We start from the raw sequence: 18,557 nt of genomic DNA, 5'->3' as shown, positions 1-18,557 counted from the left end.
TAATACAATTATTGTTTAAGGTAATGAGAGAACACATTGGGCTGATTTACTTAAAGCATTTATACTTTTCAAATTAATAAAACTAATTAGAACTATTTAGCATATATGTATTTTTTTAAATGAGTAAGCAATTTTAGAAGTTGAGCCTTACAAAGGTTCAGATTTCTATTCAACAAGTAACCAAACAGCCAAGCATCCTTGGCAACCAAAAAGAAAATCTTTTACTTTTAGAAATAGCTCAGAAGGATGCCACCCTTGTTTAATGTTCCATTTATTGCCAATGTATTTTTTAAAAACTTTATTGTTGCAAGTATTACAAATGTTCCCCTTCCCCCCACTCTTGACCTCCTCCATCTACCTCCTGTCCCCTCCCCAAGCCTTACCCCACTGTTTGTCCATGAACTATGTATATATGCATATAAATTTTTTGTTTAATCTCTTCTGAAATATGTCAGTCTGTTGCATGTTTCAGGATCTGTATTGTTCATCAATTTATTTTCTTCATTGGATTCCACATATAAGTGAGATCATGCAATATTTATAATTTCCAGTGTGATTCCTATATAATAAGAGGTAATATGCAAATTGACCATCACTCCAACACACTAGATGGCCATCCCCATGTGGTCAAAGATGGCTGCCCCCTTGTGGACACAAGATGGCCACCACAAGATGGCCAGCAGGGGAGGGCAGTTGGGGGTGACCAGGCCTGCAGAAGAGGGCAGTTGGGGGTGACCAGGCCTGCAGAAGAGGGCAGTTGGGGGTGAGCGGGCCGGCAGAGGAGGGCAGTTAGGGGTGACCAGGCCTGCAGGGGAGAACAGTTAGGGGGACCCAGGCCAGCAGGGGAGGACAGTTAGGGGCAATCAGGCCGGCAGGAGAGCAGTTAGGCGTCGATCAGGCTGGCAGGAGAGTGGTTAGAGGGTGATCAAGCTGGCAGGCAGAAGCAGTTAGGGGCAATCAGGCAGACAGGCAGGCGAGCGGTTGGGAGCCAGCAGTCCTGGATTGTGAGAGGGATGTCGGGCCTAAATGGGCAGTTGGACATCCCTCAAGGGGTCCCAGATTGGAGAGGGTGCAGGCTGAGCTGAGGGACATACACACAACCCCTATAGTTTTTTTTTAAAATGAGCAAATACTCTTACTTGTCAGGATTATGATAAAAATACTAGAGGCCTGGTGCACAAAATTCGTGCATGGGGGGAGGGGGGTCCCCTGAGCCCAGCCTGCACGCTCTCTAATCTGGGACCACTGGCTCCTAATCGCTCACCAGCCTGCCTGCCCGGTCGCCCCCAACTATCCCCCTCTGCCAGCCTGGTCGCCCCTTACTGCCCCCCCCCCCCGCCGGCCTAGTCGCCCCCAACTGCCCCCCCCCTGCCAGCCTGGTTGCCCCCAACTTCACTCCCCCGCCCGCCAGCCTGGTTGCCCCCAACTGCAACCCCCACTGGCCTGGTCGCCCCACACAGCCTGCATGTTCAGTCATTTGATCATCCCTCGGGCCGGCCCTGGGCAGCTGGGCAGCCGCCATCCGAGGCTTGCCTGTGCCTCGGGCAGGCCCTGGGTGGCTGGGGGGCTGAGCGAACTGGGGGACTCCAGAGGCAGGTGTGTGTAGCGACCAGACATGCCTGGGGGCGGGCCCGGCTGTGCCACATGCCTGCTGCCCGGCAGGGCTGAGGGGACTGAGCACCGCCATCTTGTGGCTGTGGGTGCCACCATATTTGAGGGCATGGCAGTCAATTAGCATATTACCTCCTTATTGGCTGTGGGCGCCTCCATCTTTGTGGTTGGTGTGATGGTCAATTAGCATATCCATTTTTTATGTATTTTTTTTAATTGTTTGAAGTATTACAAATAGTAGTACATATGTCTCTTTTTTTTTTCCCATTGACCTCCCCCGGCCTCCCCTTCCCCCAGTACATGCCTTTACCTGCCCCAACCACCCCCCCACAGTGTCTTGTATCCATTGGTTATGCTTATATGCATAAGTACAAGTCCTTCAGTTGATCTCTTACAGCAACCGCCCGCCCCCCCCCCCCCGCCTTCCTGCTGTAGTTTGACAGTCGGTTCAATGCTTCTTTGCCTCTGTATCTATTTTTTTCCCCCATTTCTTTCCTTTAAAAAATCTTGCCTCTGCAGACTAGAAATAAACATATAATAACAAAAAATGTTTGAGTCCCAATTTCAATGTCCAACAGTTCTGAGTCCCCGTTTCAATGTCAAACAGTTCCTTATGTGTACATGTCAGCAATGATATCTGGATGGTGGGCACATGGTGGCAATGCAGGTCCGACCCTCTCTGGTTTAGTCCTAGGCAACCTGCTGCGTCGCACAGCTGCTGACTGCTTATTTTTTTAATATATTTTTATTGATTTCAGAGAGGAAGGGAGGAGAAAGAAACATCAATGAGAGAGAATCATTGATTGGCTGCCTCCTGCACACCCCCCACTGGGGATTAAGCCCGCAACCTGGGCATGTGTCCCTGACTGGAATCGAACCCAGGACCCTTCAGTCTGCAGGCTGACGCTCTATTCACTGAGCCAAACTAGCTATTTTATTAGATAGGATAATACTATAGTACTTGATGTCACACTACAGGCAACATTCAAAAATTAGAAATTTGGAACACAACAGCACCAACTAAAACTTTTTAAGTATAATAAAATGTTATTGTTAAGAATAATATACAAAATGCAATTCATCTACTATAAGCCATATATACCATTTTCAGATACCTTCTTGATAAACTAGCAACTTCCTAATCATTATCTTTTTTAATTAAACAAAATTTGTTTCACTTGCATAGTAGTGGGGACTAGCAACTCAAAAAACTATTTTGAACTCTAGATAAGAAATTCTCAATTAGACAAAAGAAAGATGAGAAATATACCTAATATATAAGCTCTATTCCCAGAACTATCCACTTAACCTCTGTGAAACTTGTGAATAGTCATTTTTATCAGCTTGTGATCCCACTTCTCCACTGGTTACATTTATTGAAAAACATTTTTAATCTCACAAAGAAAATTATGTATTTATAAGTTATTCAGAAAATAGGTGTCTATTCCATAAAATAAGATACTCTAACACACAGTTCAGGAAAACAAGAGGTGCTTTATTTTCAAAGCATAAAAACAGAAATGCTTCTCCCCTAAGTCTGTCATTTTCCTCAGCAGTGTTTTTTGAAAGTACATGTTGTTCCCTTAATCCAGAAAACATTTCTCCTTCACATTAATCCTCATACTCTTCACCTACTATATGCTACTCATCATTTAAAACTTAGTTCACAAAAGAAAATAAAGAATTTGGTAGAATGTTATTCATTGTTTATAATAGGTTAGAAACCTATATGTCCAGCAATCGAAAATAATGTAAATAAATAGTAGTAAGCCATACCATTATGTGAGGCAGCAAGTTTTTAAATGAAATTGATACATATCTACTGACATGGAAAAACACAATAGACGATTAGATGGGGGGGAGCAAGTTACAAAATTAAACATAGTGTGAGGCCAATTTTGTGGGGAAAAACTTTGACGGTATACACATAGAAAAAAATCTGGAAACATATTCACCAATCTATTAATGACAACTTTGGAGAATGGGGATTAGAGAGCAGGGTGTATAATTAGGGATTTACACCTTTTGCTATTCATATTTCTGGATTCTTTTAATATTTGTAATAACTATGCATTTTTAAATAATTTTTAAAGCTAAAGAGGGAAAAGAAAAAACTTTAGACATTACCTTCCTAGGAGGTGGGTCCTCCTAGAAATTCTTCCCCCACCCACTCAAGCTCAATTAGATGTCCCTTCTGTGCCCCCAAAGCATCTCACATATATCTCTATCATTGTTCACTTCTCCCTTGGCAGTATACTCAACTTGTTAGTTGACTCAATAAAGAAACTCCACAATTTTCACTCTGTCAAAAACTCTCTTCGTTTAACCTTTACATAATTCAGCTTGACTCAAACTTCAACTTCTTTCAAGCAAATTAGCTGAAATGACCAACTTAAGATTTGATTTAGTTGTTGATTTCTACTGAACATATACAGTCACGTGCAGCTTAACAACCTTTCTTCCAGTCAATGTCAGACCATATATACGATGCTGGTCCCATTCTATATAATAAAGAGGTAATATGCAAATTACCCCTCACACCCTCACAAGATGGCTGCCTATGACCAGGCCAGCAGGGGGGTTAGTGAGGGACGACTAAACAAGCAGGCTGTGTGGGGTGACCAGGCTGGCGGGGGCCGTGAGGGGCAACCAGGCCGGCAGAGGGGGCAGTTGGGGGAGATTAGGCTGGCAGAGGGGTCAGTTAGGGGTGACCAGGCTGGCAGAGGGGGGCAGTTATGAGAGACTAGGCTGGCAGGGAGGGGGCAGTTGGGGGAGACCTGGCCGGCAGTGGGGGGCAGTTAGGGGCAACCACGCCAGCAGAGGGGGCAGTTAAGGGCCATCAGGTTGGCACGCAGAGGCAGTGAGGGGCCATCAGGCCAGCAGGGGGGCAGTTAGGGGCAACCAGGCAGGCAGGCAGGTGAATGATTAGGAGCCAGCAGTCCAGGATTGTGAGAGGGATGTCCGACTGCCAGTTTAGGCCCGATCCTAGGGCCGGCAGTCGGACATCCCCTGAGGGGTCCTGGATTGGAGAGGGTGCAGGCTGGGCTGAGGGGACCCCCCGCCACATTCACGAATTTCGTGCACCGGGCCTCTAGTCTTAATAATAAAGAGCTAATATGCTAATTAGACCGAACAGCCGAAAGACCTTCCAGATGTCCTTCTGGATGAAGCCAGGGCTGTGAGAGCTGGCCGAGGTTGCGAGGGGCTGCGAGGGCCGTCCGAGGCTGAGAGGGCTGGCCAAGGCAGCCAGGGCCCACCAAGGCTGCCAGGGATGGCCGAGGCTGGGAGGGGCTGCGAGGGCCAGCCGAGGCTGCAGGGCCAGCTGGGGCTGTGAGGGCCAGCTGGGGCTGCCAGGGCTGGCCGAGGCAGCCAGGGCTGTGAGGGCCGAGCCCCTTGCATGAATTTTGTGCCTCGGGCCTCTAGTAAGATTATAATGGAGCTGAAACGTTCCTATCACCTAATATTGCCATAGCCATCATAGCCACAGTAAGGTCTTAAAAGTCAGAGTACAACTCAGTACTCATGTGTTTGTGGTGATGCTATTTACAGGAAACCTAGTCTCATGTTTTATTCTGAGCAGGTAGGAAATTAGATTTTTTTCCCTCACACACACAAGATCAGCAGTACTTTAGAAAGCTGTTTCCATTTCATCCGCCCTTCTCTAACAGCCTGAATTTCTTGTCCAGGGAGTTATTTAGCATATTCAAGCAGGTAAAATGACACTATAATTACAGTGGGAGTTAACATACTTCTAGTATGCCATGAAAGAAGATGGTGGAAGAAGAGATGGCCTATCTATTATGTTGGAATCAATAAATCAACAGTGACTAATGACTGGTTAACAGCCCCATCCAGTTTTCACAGTACAGCATGTAAAGCTAGAATGAAGGCACCAGTCATCTACAGAGGGGTAACATCACTTTAATGAGGAAAAAAGGAGGGTTAAGGAAAAAAAACTGCAAAATTACAGGCTATATAATATTGCATTCCACTAGGCTCAGAAAAATAAAGACTGAAGAGGAAGGCATTTCCATTTGCAATCCCAACAAACTCAGGCATGTCTACTTCCCAAGAATTCCTGTCACAGTTATGGGCAATACATGTAGGGAGAAGAGAGCACTATAAACTTCATGGGGGAAATGAGGTTTCTATGTAGAAAAGATTTCTGTGACGAATAATACTGTCAGGATGACCAAGTATTTCATATAAGATAGAACTATCAGCAGACTCACAATGAGAGAAAGAAGGAAGATGATAGGGACATCTAGGATGAGGCCCCGACAAAATTGTCAACAACTACAATTCGAGACCTGTCATATTCCCCCTTTAATGGTTCTCCATTACCCTTTTCACTAACTGGAAGTGGTATTTAAGGCTCAAGATATATGCAAATCAGAGCAGGTAGGTAACTACATACTGAGCCTTTCAGGGTTCTCTCCATGACCTATCATGGGCTGCTAAACAAATCACATCTATAATTTCCCAGATTCTTCCATTAACAACAAAATCCGTATTAATACATAATAAAAATAATTTTGCCTTACATTTTCACTATGTTTTATAACTGGCATGGCACCTGCATGCAAGATATAGCATTTGTTATATTAAGAGAACATAGTCTAGTAATATGTAAAATAATAAAGAGAAAAAAAACTTAAGAGGAAGTGAGAAACAACCTCAGAATCACAGAATCTTGAATTGGAATAAACCTCAGCAAACTGCTGAATGTCAGAACTGCTCAATGAAAGTACAGCAGCTGTTTAGAAAAGCATTTCAGCCCTAGCCGGTTTGGCTCAGTGGATAGAGTGTCAGCCTGCAGACTGAAGGGTCCCAGGTTCAATTCCAGTCAAGGGTACATGCCCAGGCAGCGGGCTCAGGAGGCAGCCAGCCAGTCAATGATTCTCTCTCATCACTGATGTTTCTATCTCTCTCTCCCTCTCCTTTCCTCTCTGAAATCAATTTAAAAAAATATACAGACATATAGATAGATATCTATATACATATATCTACAGATAGATAGATAGATAGATAGATAGATAGATAGATAGATATAAAAAACCCTAATATGCAAATAGACCGAACGGCGGAACAAATGAACAACCGAACAACCGGTCACTATGATGTGCACCTACCACCAGGGGGGGTGTGCGGAACATGGTGGGCATTGGCAGCAGGCAGCAGAGCGCAGATCATGGCGGGCGTTGGCCACGGTGATATGGTGGAGCAGGTGAGCAAGGACGCCAGGCCAAGGCAGGGTGCCAGTAGCTGTCATTGGGGCAGGCCTCTGGTAGTTACTAAAAATTCTTTGTTCCCGCGAGCCGCAGTCCCACCCAGCGCTTGCACCTGCTGCCGGCACCAGCCCCACTTGCACCCACTGCTGGCACCAGCCCCACTCGCACCCGAAGCCAGTGCTGGAGTCGCCGTGCACACCCACAGCCGGCACCCGATGCTGGTCCCGATCGCTCAGCGCCATCAGCAGGTGTGAGCGGCAGCTGCTGGCCCCGATCACCCCTGAGGGCTTCTCCACCTCCCCCTGCCCGAGGGGTGATCAGGGCAGCAGCCATCACTCGCACCCACTGCTGGCGCAGGCCCCAATCGCTCCATGCCGTCAGCGGTGCAAGCAGGGCCGGCGCCATCAGTGCATGAGAGAGGCAGCAGTGGCAGTGGGAGCGGGGCTGCTGGCAGACAGGGGACCAGGGCCATGAAAGGAGGGGCCGGGCAGGGGTGCGGTAGATGGCCTCAGACCCACCCCTGTGCCCACCACAGCCTTGTGGCCCACAATTCCTTTGAAGGTGCACTAATTTGTGCCCTGGGCCCTTAGAGAGAGAGAGAGAGAGAGAGTGTGTGTGTGTGTGTATGGATATATAGATATATAAAAGCACTGCACACCCTGGCCAATGTGACTCAGTTGGTTGAGCATCATTCTGTGCACTGAGGGGGTCACTGGTTCAATTCGCAGTCAGGTCACATACCAGGGTTGCAGGCTTGATCTATGGTCAGAGTGAGCACAACAATGTGCAACCGGTCAACATTTCTCTCTCATACTGAAATTTCTCTCTATATATCCCCCTCTCCCTTCCTCTTTCTTTAAGATCAGAAAACATATTAAAAAAAAAAAAAAAGAAAGAAAATCATTTCACACTAGAGGCTCAGTGCACGAAATTAGTGCACAGGTAGGGTCCCTAGCGGCTGCCAGCAGCAAGCTGGAGCCTTCCTTCATTCCGCACCACCCCCTGGTGGTCTGCGCACGTCATAGCGAGCGATCAAACCCCCAGACGGTTGAACTCCCGAGGGGACACTTTGCATATTAGGCTTTTATATATATAAGATAGTATCTCATCTCTGTTGAAACCCTGCAATTTTTAAACGTCTGTAAACAGGATGCAGAAGAATACAAATTTAAGAGAATAATAAATAGGCTCAGGGTTTTAAAGACAATGTTCCCACCATAAACCATTTTATTAAAAATATATTTTTATTGATTTCAGAGAGGAAAGGAGAGGGAGCGAGAGATAGAAACATCAATGACAAGAGAGAATTATTGATTGGCCGCCTCCTGCACACCCCACACTGGGGATCAAGCCCACAACCTGGGCATGTCCCCTGACTGGGAATCGAACCGTAACCTCCTGGTTCATAGGTCAACACTCAACCACTAATCCATGCCAGCTGGGCCCACCATAAACCATTTTAAGATAGTAAACTGGTGCCCTAGCTGGTTTGGCTCAGTGGATAGAGTGTTGGCCTGTGCACTAAAGGGTCCCAGGTTCGATTCCAGCCAAGGGCACATATCCAGGTTGCGGGCTCAATCCCCAGTAGGGGGCGTGCAGGAGGCAGCCAATCAATGATTCCCTCTCATCATTGATGTTTCTCTCTCTCTCTCCTTCTCCCTTCCTCTCTTAAATCAATAAAAATATTTTTTTAAAAAACATAGTAAACTGGTGACAGTGAGGCACCATCTATTCCCCAGTATGAGCACCTCACCACCACCTCAACAAAGCACCCTATGCTCACTTCAAATAGTACGCTTGGCACTCAATATGGTAAGTCAACTATTTAGTCTGGATGGCTAAACTAAGAGGCCTTGAGAGAGACAATGGTTCATTTTATTATATATCCCTAGTTCAGTTAATTACCAAGTAAATTAACTGAATGGAAGGATAGATGCAGCATTTAAAACAATTATGTAACCTGGGGCCTGGAACCACTCATGACGACTATACCTACATCTCAGTGTACATGTGTTTATGTGTAACTTCCCAAAACCCTCTTGCTCTAGCTAAGTTATTCCACTTTTTCATGACTTCTCCAGCCTCGTTTAGATGTTACCAGAAAATAAAAAAAAAGGGACACACAAATAATTGCATAACCCTCACAACTCGATTTACAAGGAAAAAGTCAGTTTTTTCCACATACAAGGATAAGCCTATGTTCTTTTAATTTAATCATTACAATACCTATAATTTCTTTTAATCTTGAGAAAAGGGAAATTTATATAATACTCTAGAATATAGAATAATATAAGATTTGGACTTCTAAAAGAAAGAGGGCCCTTTGGTGGGCTTCTTGAGCAGCTCAGAAAGGGGGCACTAAAATAAACTTCAAAAGGAGCTAAGGAGGAATTTATTCCAATGCCACCATAAAATTATACTTCCATGATCCCCTCACTTCATTTAACTAATAATCAAATAGAAAACCTCAACATTCAAAGAGAAGAATCAAAATAGTTAATCAAAAATAGGAAAAAAATTAAGCAACTTTTAAAAATTAACACAAAACTAGAAAAATTCACACAAGTGAGGAAATTTGAGATTTATTTCCCTTTCTTTTCTCTTATAACAAACAAGAGCAAATATCTATTGCTTGACATATGTGAATAAAATAAACAAAGATCCTTCCCTCCTAGACCTTACATTTAAATGAGGAAGACAGACACCAAACAACGAACATCCTACATAATAAAAGCCTAATATGCTAAGTGTCCAGTCGTCTGGTCAGCTGTTCAACCAATCAAAGTGTAATATGCTAATGATATGCTAAGGCCGCTCAACCGTTTGCTGTGATGTACACTGACCACCAGGGAGCAGACGCTCTGACTGGTAGGTTAGCTTGCTGCTGGGGTCCTGCCTATCAGGACTGAGTGAGATGGGCCAGACATGCCCTGGACCCCTCCCATGGTCCCTCCCTGGCCCTGATCATGCACAGGTGAAGTCCCTCAGCCTGGCCTGTGCCCTCCTGCAATCTGGGACCCCTCGTGGGATGTCAGAGAGCCAGTTTCAGCCCGATCCCACTGGCCAGGCCAAGGGACCCCACTGGTGCACAAATTTGTGCACCGGGCCTCTAGTATCAAATAAATCGATCTGATAATGTTCTATAAAGTGATAAGTAAGTGATAAGTGCTATTTTTTGTTTAAGTCAGACTATGGGTGGGGACAGAGACAGCTACAATTTTAAACAGGGTGGTCAAGTAGGATGTTATAGAAAAAATAACCAATGCAGTGGCCCTGGTATGTTCAAAGAACAGCCAGGAAGCCAGCATGGCTGAAAATGAAAAAGCAAAGCAGAGAAGTGTAGGAGATGAATTGAGATAAATAATGGAGAGCCCATCACAATGAAGAGCCTTGTAGTCCAACAGTAAAAGTTCTAAGTGAAATATGGAACAAAAAAAGGATCTGAAGCAGGGATGAGACACATGACTCATATTTTTTCAAGAATCACTCTGCTGGCATGAGATTTTAGGGAAATAAAAGAGGAAGCAAAAAAATCAGTCAGAAGACTAGAGATCTCAGTTAACAGACGATGATGGCTAAAGCTAAATTCCAGTCAGTGTTAAGAAATGTTCAGATTCTGGATATATTTTGAAAGTAGAGCCACAAGGATTTTCTCATGGACTAGATGTGGTGTGTGAATGTGTGCACGGGTACACCAGTGAGAAGGTAGACCTATAATCAAAGATGTATTCAAAGACTTTGGCTGGAGCAACCAAAAGGACAGTGTTAAAACCAAATGAGATGGAGAAGACTATGGGCAGAATAGGTTTGAGGAGAAAAGATCCCAAACTCAGTTTTGGACTGGACTCTGAAATCTTTGTTAGATACACATGTAAGTGGTGACATTAAATAGGTGGATAAATATATGAGTCTGGAGTTTAGAAGTCTGAGCTGGGGATATAACTTTACTAATCATAGGCATTTAGATAGTGTTTACAGTCACAAGACTGGACATTACCCCCCAGAAAAAGTAAAGACAGAAAAGGAGGATTAAGGACTGAGGTTTGGCACATTCAAGTATTAAAGATCAGGAAAAACAAGGGGAAATAGCAAAAAAAAAAATATATATATATATATATATATATATATATATATATATATATGTATATATGTATATATATATATATATAACAATAATAATGAGAAGGAGCAATTAACAAGAGAAAAATCAAGTGTGTAGAAGGGAAATGAAAAAAGTGTATCAAGGAGGAAGGAGTTATCAACTATGTCAAAAAGCTACTAAGAGATCAAATAAGATAAGGGCTGAAAATAAACATCAATTTTAAGATAAGTCAAAATGGTTGGAAAACAATTTTTTAAATGTTGAAAAATGGGACTGGCCTGATACTTTGATGAACCAAGAGTATGGTCCTATAGGAGAGATTAATTTAATATTTTAAAATAGATGTTTGGAAAATTTTCCAGAAATATCAGACACATGAAACTAAAATGAGAAAAACATTCCCAACTAGAAATTATGAGAATGCATATTAACAATCATCAAGAAAGACAAATGGCTAAGCTCCCCACTTCTTCTCCATCCTCAATCCCTTCCTGGAAGCTTAAACTAATTAGTTAGATGAAAAACAAAACCTTCATATTCCTTTTCAGGAAGTCTGGGGCAAAAGTCCTTATTATCACTTTTAATATTAAACACAATCTAACTTCTACAAATGCAAGGACTGCTAATCTAGTTCTAACTCTCCATGAGACAAGGTACAGTAGATCAAGATCTGTGCTTTCTTGTCTTCTATAAAATTAGGATTCATTACAGTCCAACTCTGATTCATTTTGTATAGCTATAGTCACTATGTAGTTAGTTACCTTTTGCTGATAAATTCTCAAAATTAAAAGCAAACAGAGAATGGGGGGAAAGGCGGGACATCTGTAATACTTTCTACAATAAAGATAAATTTAAAAAATAAAATAAAAGCAACACATATACACAGATCAATCAATTCAAAATAACTTCATTAACTGTTTAAGAATGGATTATAAATCTGTCCCACAAATTTACCAATCGTTTCAGTAGTCCACAAAATTGTCTTAAAAACTAAGTCATCTTTGAACAAGTCCAACTACAGTAACCTTAACGCAATCACATTAACTATATTGCTGAGGAGCCAAGAATCTCTGTAGTTCGAACTTGACTTTCTATCAGCAAGTCCTCATCCTCCGGGTTAACCATTCTTACACTCTAAAGGAGACTGTGCAATTTAAGAGATTGTACAACTACAGTAATACCTATATTTAAACTGAGTATTTACTTATATTCCACAGTTCATCACTACATCTAATCCACTTATTTACAATGGCTAAGAAGGGACTACAGATACATGGATGTTCACTAAACACTTATTGACCTATAGCAGTGGTTCTCAACCTTTCTAATGCCGCGACCCTTTAATACAGTTCCTCATGTTGTGGTGACCCCCAACCATAAAATTATTTTCATTGCTACTTCATAACTGTAATTTTGCTACTGTTATGAATTGTAATATAAATATCTGTGTTTTCCGATGGTCTTAGGCAACGCTGCTAGCGGTTCTCAACCTGTGGGTCGCGACCCACAGGTTGAGAACTGCTGCTGTATAGCCTAAGTCTACAGTGGTCGGCAAACTCATTAGTCAACAGAGCCAAATATCAACAGTACAATTGAAATTTCCTTTGAGAGCCAAATTTTTTAAACTTAAACTTCCTCTAACGCCACATCTTCAAAATATTTACATTACGATTCATAACAGTAGCAAAATTACAGTTATGAAGTAGCAATGAAAATAATTTTATGGTTGGGGGTCACCACAACATGAGGAACTGTATTAAAGGGTCGCGGCATTAGAAAGGTTGAGAACCACTGATCTATAGCATCTCAGTTGCAAATTTCTGGTGATACCTAATATTACCAACAACAAAAAAACAGGAAAATATTCCAAGCCATCAGATGACTTAACTGAGAGAGATAAACCGGTATGTAGCCCTGGCTGGTTTGGCTCTGTGGATAAAGCATCAGCCTGCAGACTGAAGGGTCCCAGGTTCGATTTCGGTCAAGGGCATGTACCTCGGTTGCAGGCTCAACCTCTGTTCCTGATGGGGCGTGTGCAGGAAACAACCAATCAATGTGTCTCTCTCACATCAATGTTTCTCTCTTTCTTTTTGTCTCTCCCCCTCCTTTCCACTCTCTAAAATATTAATAGAAAAATACCCTCGGATGAGGATTAACAACAACAACAACTAAATAAATAAATAAATAAATAATGTTGTTTTAAAAAATAAACCAGTATGTATACTGATGATATATTTACCTTAATAAAAATTGCTAATGTGACACTTTCAAGTAAGTATAAAGTAAGACAACATACAAGTTCAAAATGTTTTGTGTTTAACACAGTTCAAAGGAAAAGAAATATAAACTACTATTTAAACTCTTTTTTTTTTTAAGTGAAAGAGAGTTTATTGGTGTTGAAGTGAGACAGAGAGTAAGCTACACCAGACAGAGCAGTCACTTAAACTCTTACAGACTTATGGATTGGCTTGAATCTTATTTTCCTTATGACTTGTAGCATATCTAAATCTGTGTCTAACAACCCATTTTATAAAAGGATTCTGTTGGAGTCTCAAAATAACTGCTGACAAGTCTATTTTGATTTGCCTTTTAATGCCATAAGGAATGGAGATATGTATATGACATACACTAAAATCTAGAATATATAAAGATGACAGTAAGAAAGGCTCCTGGAATAATAATGGTAACCACACCTATCTTTGTAAAAAATGGAGGAAATTGCCATGATTTTGCTCAGTGGATAGAGCGTTGGCCTCTGGACTGAAGGGTCCCAGGTTCGATTCCAGTCAAGGGCATGTACCTTGGTTGCGGGCACCTCCCTTGTAGGGGGTGTGCAGGAGGCAGCGGATCAATGTTTCTCTCTCATCAATGTTTCTAAATCTCTATCCCTCTCCTTTTTTCTCTGTAAAAAATCAATAAAATATGTGTTTTTTTTTTAAATGCAGGAAATTATATCCTGGCCAGTGTGGCTCAGTTGCACCAGGAGGTTGCCAATTTGATTTCCAGTCACGGGCACATGCCTATGTCGATATGTGTTGCACTCTCCATTGATGTTCCCCTCTCTCCCTCCTTCTCTCTCTAAAAAAATCAATAAACTGTCCTTTATTTAAAAAGAAGGGGAGAAGGGATTATGACATATGCTACAACATGGATGACCCTTGGAGACATCAAATAAAACAGTTAAAAAAATACAAACACTCTGTGGTTCCACTTATATGAGGTACTTAGAGTACTCAAAATCATAGAGAGAGGAAGTGGGATGGTAGCCGCCAAAGGCTGAAGAGAGAATTTATTGCTTAATGGGTACAGAGTTTCACTTTTGCAAGATGAAAAGAGTTCTGGAGATGAATGATGGTAATCTATATATATAAAAGGCTAATATGCAAAGTGTCCCCTCAGGAGTTTGACCCAGAGACCGAGAGTTCAGTCACTTGCTATGTCATGTGCTGACCACCAAGGGGCGGCACGGAATGAAGGAAGGCCCCAGCCGGCAGCTGGAAGGCCCCAATTGGCCCTGATCACTGGCCAGGCCTAGGGACCCTACCTGTGCATGAATTTCGTGTACCAAGCCTCTGGTAGTTGCATAAAAATATGAATGTACTTAATACTACTGAACTATACATGTAAAAATGGTTAAGATAGTACATTTTATGTTAAATGTACTGACCACCATAAAAAATGTAAAATAAATTTTAAAAATTTCTTCACATCAAAAGATATCATACACTGTTTATTTAGCTATTTCTTTGGTAACCTCTAATCTTTAGTCTTTTTCCTGTGACTGGCATATTCATAATAGTGACCAATTTCAGACAAATTTGTAGGTCCAACCATGAAGAGATTTATAATGAATCCTATCTAATAAAAGACTAATATGCAAATTGACCATACCTCCACTACACCCACAAGCCACACCCACCAGCCAATCAGGAGCAAGTATGCAAATTAACCCAACCAAAATGGCTGCAGCCATGGAGTAAGCAGGAGGCTTGGGTTTCCCCGGCAATGGAAGAAGCCAAGCTTCCTGCATACCCTGGCCAGCCCAGGCCTCTGCTCAAGGCTACAAAGTTTCAATTATAAAAGATAAATAAATCCCAACAAAAATGGCTGCGGCCACGGAGCCAGCAGCAAGCTTGGGTTTCCCCGGCAATGGAGGAAGCCAAGCTTCCTGCACACCCTGGCCGGCCCAGGCCTCAGCTTAAGGCTACAAAGTTTCAATTATAGAAAATAAATAAATCCCAACAAAAATGGCTGCAGCCACAGAGCAAGCAGGAGGCTTGGGTTTCCCCAGCGATGGAGGAAGCCAAACTTCCTGGCCAGCCCTGGCCTCCGCTCAAGGCTACAAAGTTTCAATTATAGAAGATAAATAAGTCCCAGATACCAGGGCCTTTGCTTGGGTCGCCGGAGGGCGTGGCTGGCCTGCAAACCACCACAGGCCCCTCGCCCAGGCCACCCAATGCCCCAAGGGAACCCCCACCCTGACACCCTTCAGGGCAAACCAGATGGCCCCCATGCACCAGGCCTCTATCCTATCTAATAAAAAAGTAATATGCAAATTGACCATCACTCCAACATACAAGAAGGCTACCCCATGTGGTCAAAGATGGATGCCCCCATGTGGACACAATATGGCCGTCACAAGATGGCCAGCAGGGGAGGGCAGTTGAGGGCAATCAAGCCTGCAGGGAAGGGCAGTTAGGGGTGACCAGTCCGGCAGAGGAGGGAAGTTGGGGGCAACCGGGCTTGCAGGGAAGGGCAGTTGGGGGGGACCCAGGCCTGCAGGGGACAGCGGTTGCGGGGGGGACCAGGCCTGCAGGGGAGGGCAGTTAGCAGTGACCAAGCCTTCAGGGGAGGGCAGTTAGGGGTGACCAGGCCTGCAGGGGAGGGCAGTTAGGGGCAATCAGGCTGGCAGGGGAGCAGTTAGGCGTCAATTAGGCTGGCAGGAGAGTGGTTAGAGGGTGATCAGGCTGGCAGGCAGAAGCGGTTAGGGGCAATCAGGCAGGCAGGCAGGCGAGCAGTTGGGAGCCAGCAGTCCTGGATTGTGAGAGGGATGTCCCAGATTGAAGAGGGTGCAGGCTAGGCTGAGCAACACCCCCCTCCATGCACGAATTTCGTGCACTGGGTCTCTAGTAAAATTATATTACATTAAAATTCAGATTGAGCCCTAGCCAGTTTTGCTCAGTGGACAGAACGTCAACCTGCAGACTAAAGGGTTCCAGGTTTGATTCCAGTCAAGGGCAAATACCCGGGTTGTGGACTCAATCCCACTAGGAGGCAGCCAAACAATGATTCTCTCTCATCATTGTTTCTATCTCTCTCTCCCTCCCTCTCTCCTTTTCCCTTCCTCTTTGAAATAAATAAATATATATACACACACACACACACACACACACACACACACACACACACACACACTAGAGGCCTGGTGCACGAAATTCATGCATGGGTAGGGTCCCTAGGCTTGGTCAGTGAGCAGGGCCAATAGGGGCCTTCCAGCTGCCGATCAGGGCCTCCCTTCCCTGGCTGCCAGCCACGGTCTTCCTTCGTTCCGCGTCACCCCCTGGTGGTCAGCGCATGTCATAGCGAGTGATCAATCTCCCGGTCTCCCGGTCGAACTCCCAAGGGGACACTGTGCATATTAGCCTTTTATATATATATGAGATAAAAGGTTAATATGCTAAGTGTCCATCTGACTGGTCGCTAAGACACGCACTGACCACCAAGGGTCAGATGCTCAATGCAGGAACTGCCGTGACACGCACTGGCCATTTACAGAGAAACGGCACCATGGACCTAGTGCCCACAAAGCAACACTCGGCTTCCCCCAAGTGGGACACAGGCTGCTTCCTAGAAGGCACTGTCACATGGAACCTTTTAGCCTCAGCATTCTGAGCTCCAGGAAGGGAGTATTTCAAGTCAGGTAGAGTTATACATATATTATTTCTTTAAAACCTTCAGCACTCAAAATCCAGCCATCTCAAGGTCCCTACATCACGACCTCAATTTCAGCACAATTGTTCATAGTCTTCATTTCACTGCTTTTGTTGTTGCCTCTTGTTGAAGCAGTAGAAGCTGGAGATGCAATTGCTCTCTTTTTAGGTGTGGTTCTCTGCATTACAGGCATTTGTGCTTGTTTGGGGATATATGCACAAAAGAGAAATAAAGAGGTGTGACTTTGAAGGGCCTCCTGAATCAAACCTTGCCCTGAAAATATTTTGAGTATTCAGGTTAAAAACTGAGCTTTGGTGTCTGAAAGTTCCCAAAAAATAGTAAATGGGGTAATTTTACATTCTTAGTTTCCCTATAAATGGAAATAAATTTATATATGTTAAATGGAAAAAAATTCTTTTTCACAACAAATAATGCACTGAAAAATGCAACCTATAATTTATTTGTTAGAAAGAGGGTCAAAGAAGTAAGATGGCTGAAATTTGCATAATCCTATCTAATAAAGAGGGAATATGCAAATTGACCATCACACCATCACAAAGATGACGGCGCCCATAGCCACAAGATGGCGGCTCCCAGTCCCCTCAGCCCCGCTGGAGTCCCCCAGTCCTTTCAGACCCGCCGGGGAGGTGGCAGGCGTGCGGTGCAGCCGGACCCGCCCTCAGCCCCCCAGCCACCCAGGGCCAGCCCAAGGTGCAGGCAAGCTTCAGAAGGTGGCTGCCCAGCCAACGCCCAAGGCGCAGGCAAGCCTTGAATGGTGGCTGCCCAGCCGCCTAGGGCCAGCCCGAGGTGCAGGCAAGCCTCAGATGGTGGCTGCCCACCTGCCCAGGGCCGCCCAAGGCTCAGGTAACCAGGGCTGGCCAAGGCTTGTGCTGCCAGCAGTGGCAGCAGCAGTAGAGGTGTGATGGGGCATTGCCTTCCCCTGATCGCCAGGTCGCCTCCCACCCCTAAGGGCTCCCAGACTGTGAGAGGTGGCAGGCCGGGCTAAGGGACCCCCCGCTCCAGTGCATGAATTTTCATCACACCGTTTTTCAAATTCTTGCCCAAAATCCCAGGAAGCTGCCACTATTCGGTTGTAATTACTGCCTCCTGGATTGTTAAGGAGTCTCTTCCCTATATTTTCTTTAGATTTTTGTTTTGTTATCTCCCAAGTCAATATTGTACTTAGATATTAGATATCAAATATAGTCAGTCAAAATTTAAAACTTTTATTTTGGGGAGGGGAAGTAGTGAAAAACTATATTCAATGTATCTAACATTGAAATGGAGAAAAGATTTAATGTAAAAAAATACTTTGTATTGACATTATAATAGGGAAGAGATTTAATGTAAAAAATAAAAGCTTTTATACTAACAACCCCATGGTGAAAAATAGTGTATTAAATATAAGCCCATTGTAAGTTTAAAAAAAAAATAAAATTCAGATTAATGTAAAAAAAAATTGTTGTTGTTACTGCAAAAAGCTTTATTGATTCCATTTGGTCCAAGGCATAGGGAAGGGCTCCAGGCAGAGAGCCAATCAATATTATATATATATTTATCCTATATAATAAATGGCTAATAAGTAAATCTACCGAATGGCGGAATGACTGATCACTATGACGTGCATTGACCACCAGGGGCAAACACTCAACACACGAGCTGCCCCCTGGTGGTCAGTGCGC

General features: G+C 43.8%; 1 protein-coding gene across 4 annotated transcripts in view; it reads right to left on the bottom strand.

The window, feature by feature from the left end:
- ACAP2 (ArfGAP with coiled-coil, ankyrin repeat and PH domains 2) overlaps positions 1-18,557 on the bottom strand; it is a 161,173-nt gene that overhangs the window by 105,294 nt on the left and 37,322 nt on the right. The gene's annotated exons all lie outside the window — the stretch shown is intronic.

The sequence above is a fragment of the Plecotus auritus genome, assembly GCF_963455305.1.
Source record: "Plecotus auritus genome assembly, chromosome: 2".
NCBI classification, from domain to species: Eukaryota; Metazoa; Chordata; class Mammalia; order Chiroptera; family Vespertilionidae; genus Plecotus; species Plecotus auritus.
This window is presented reverse-complemented; position numbering and strand designations above follow the sequence as displayed.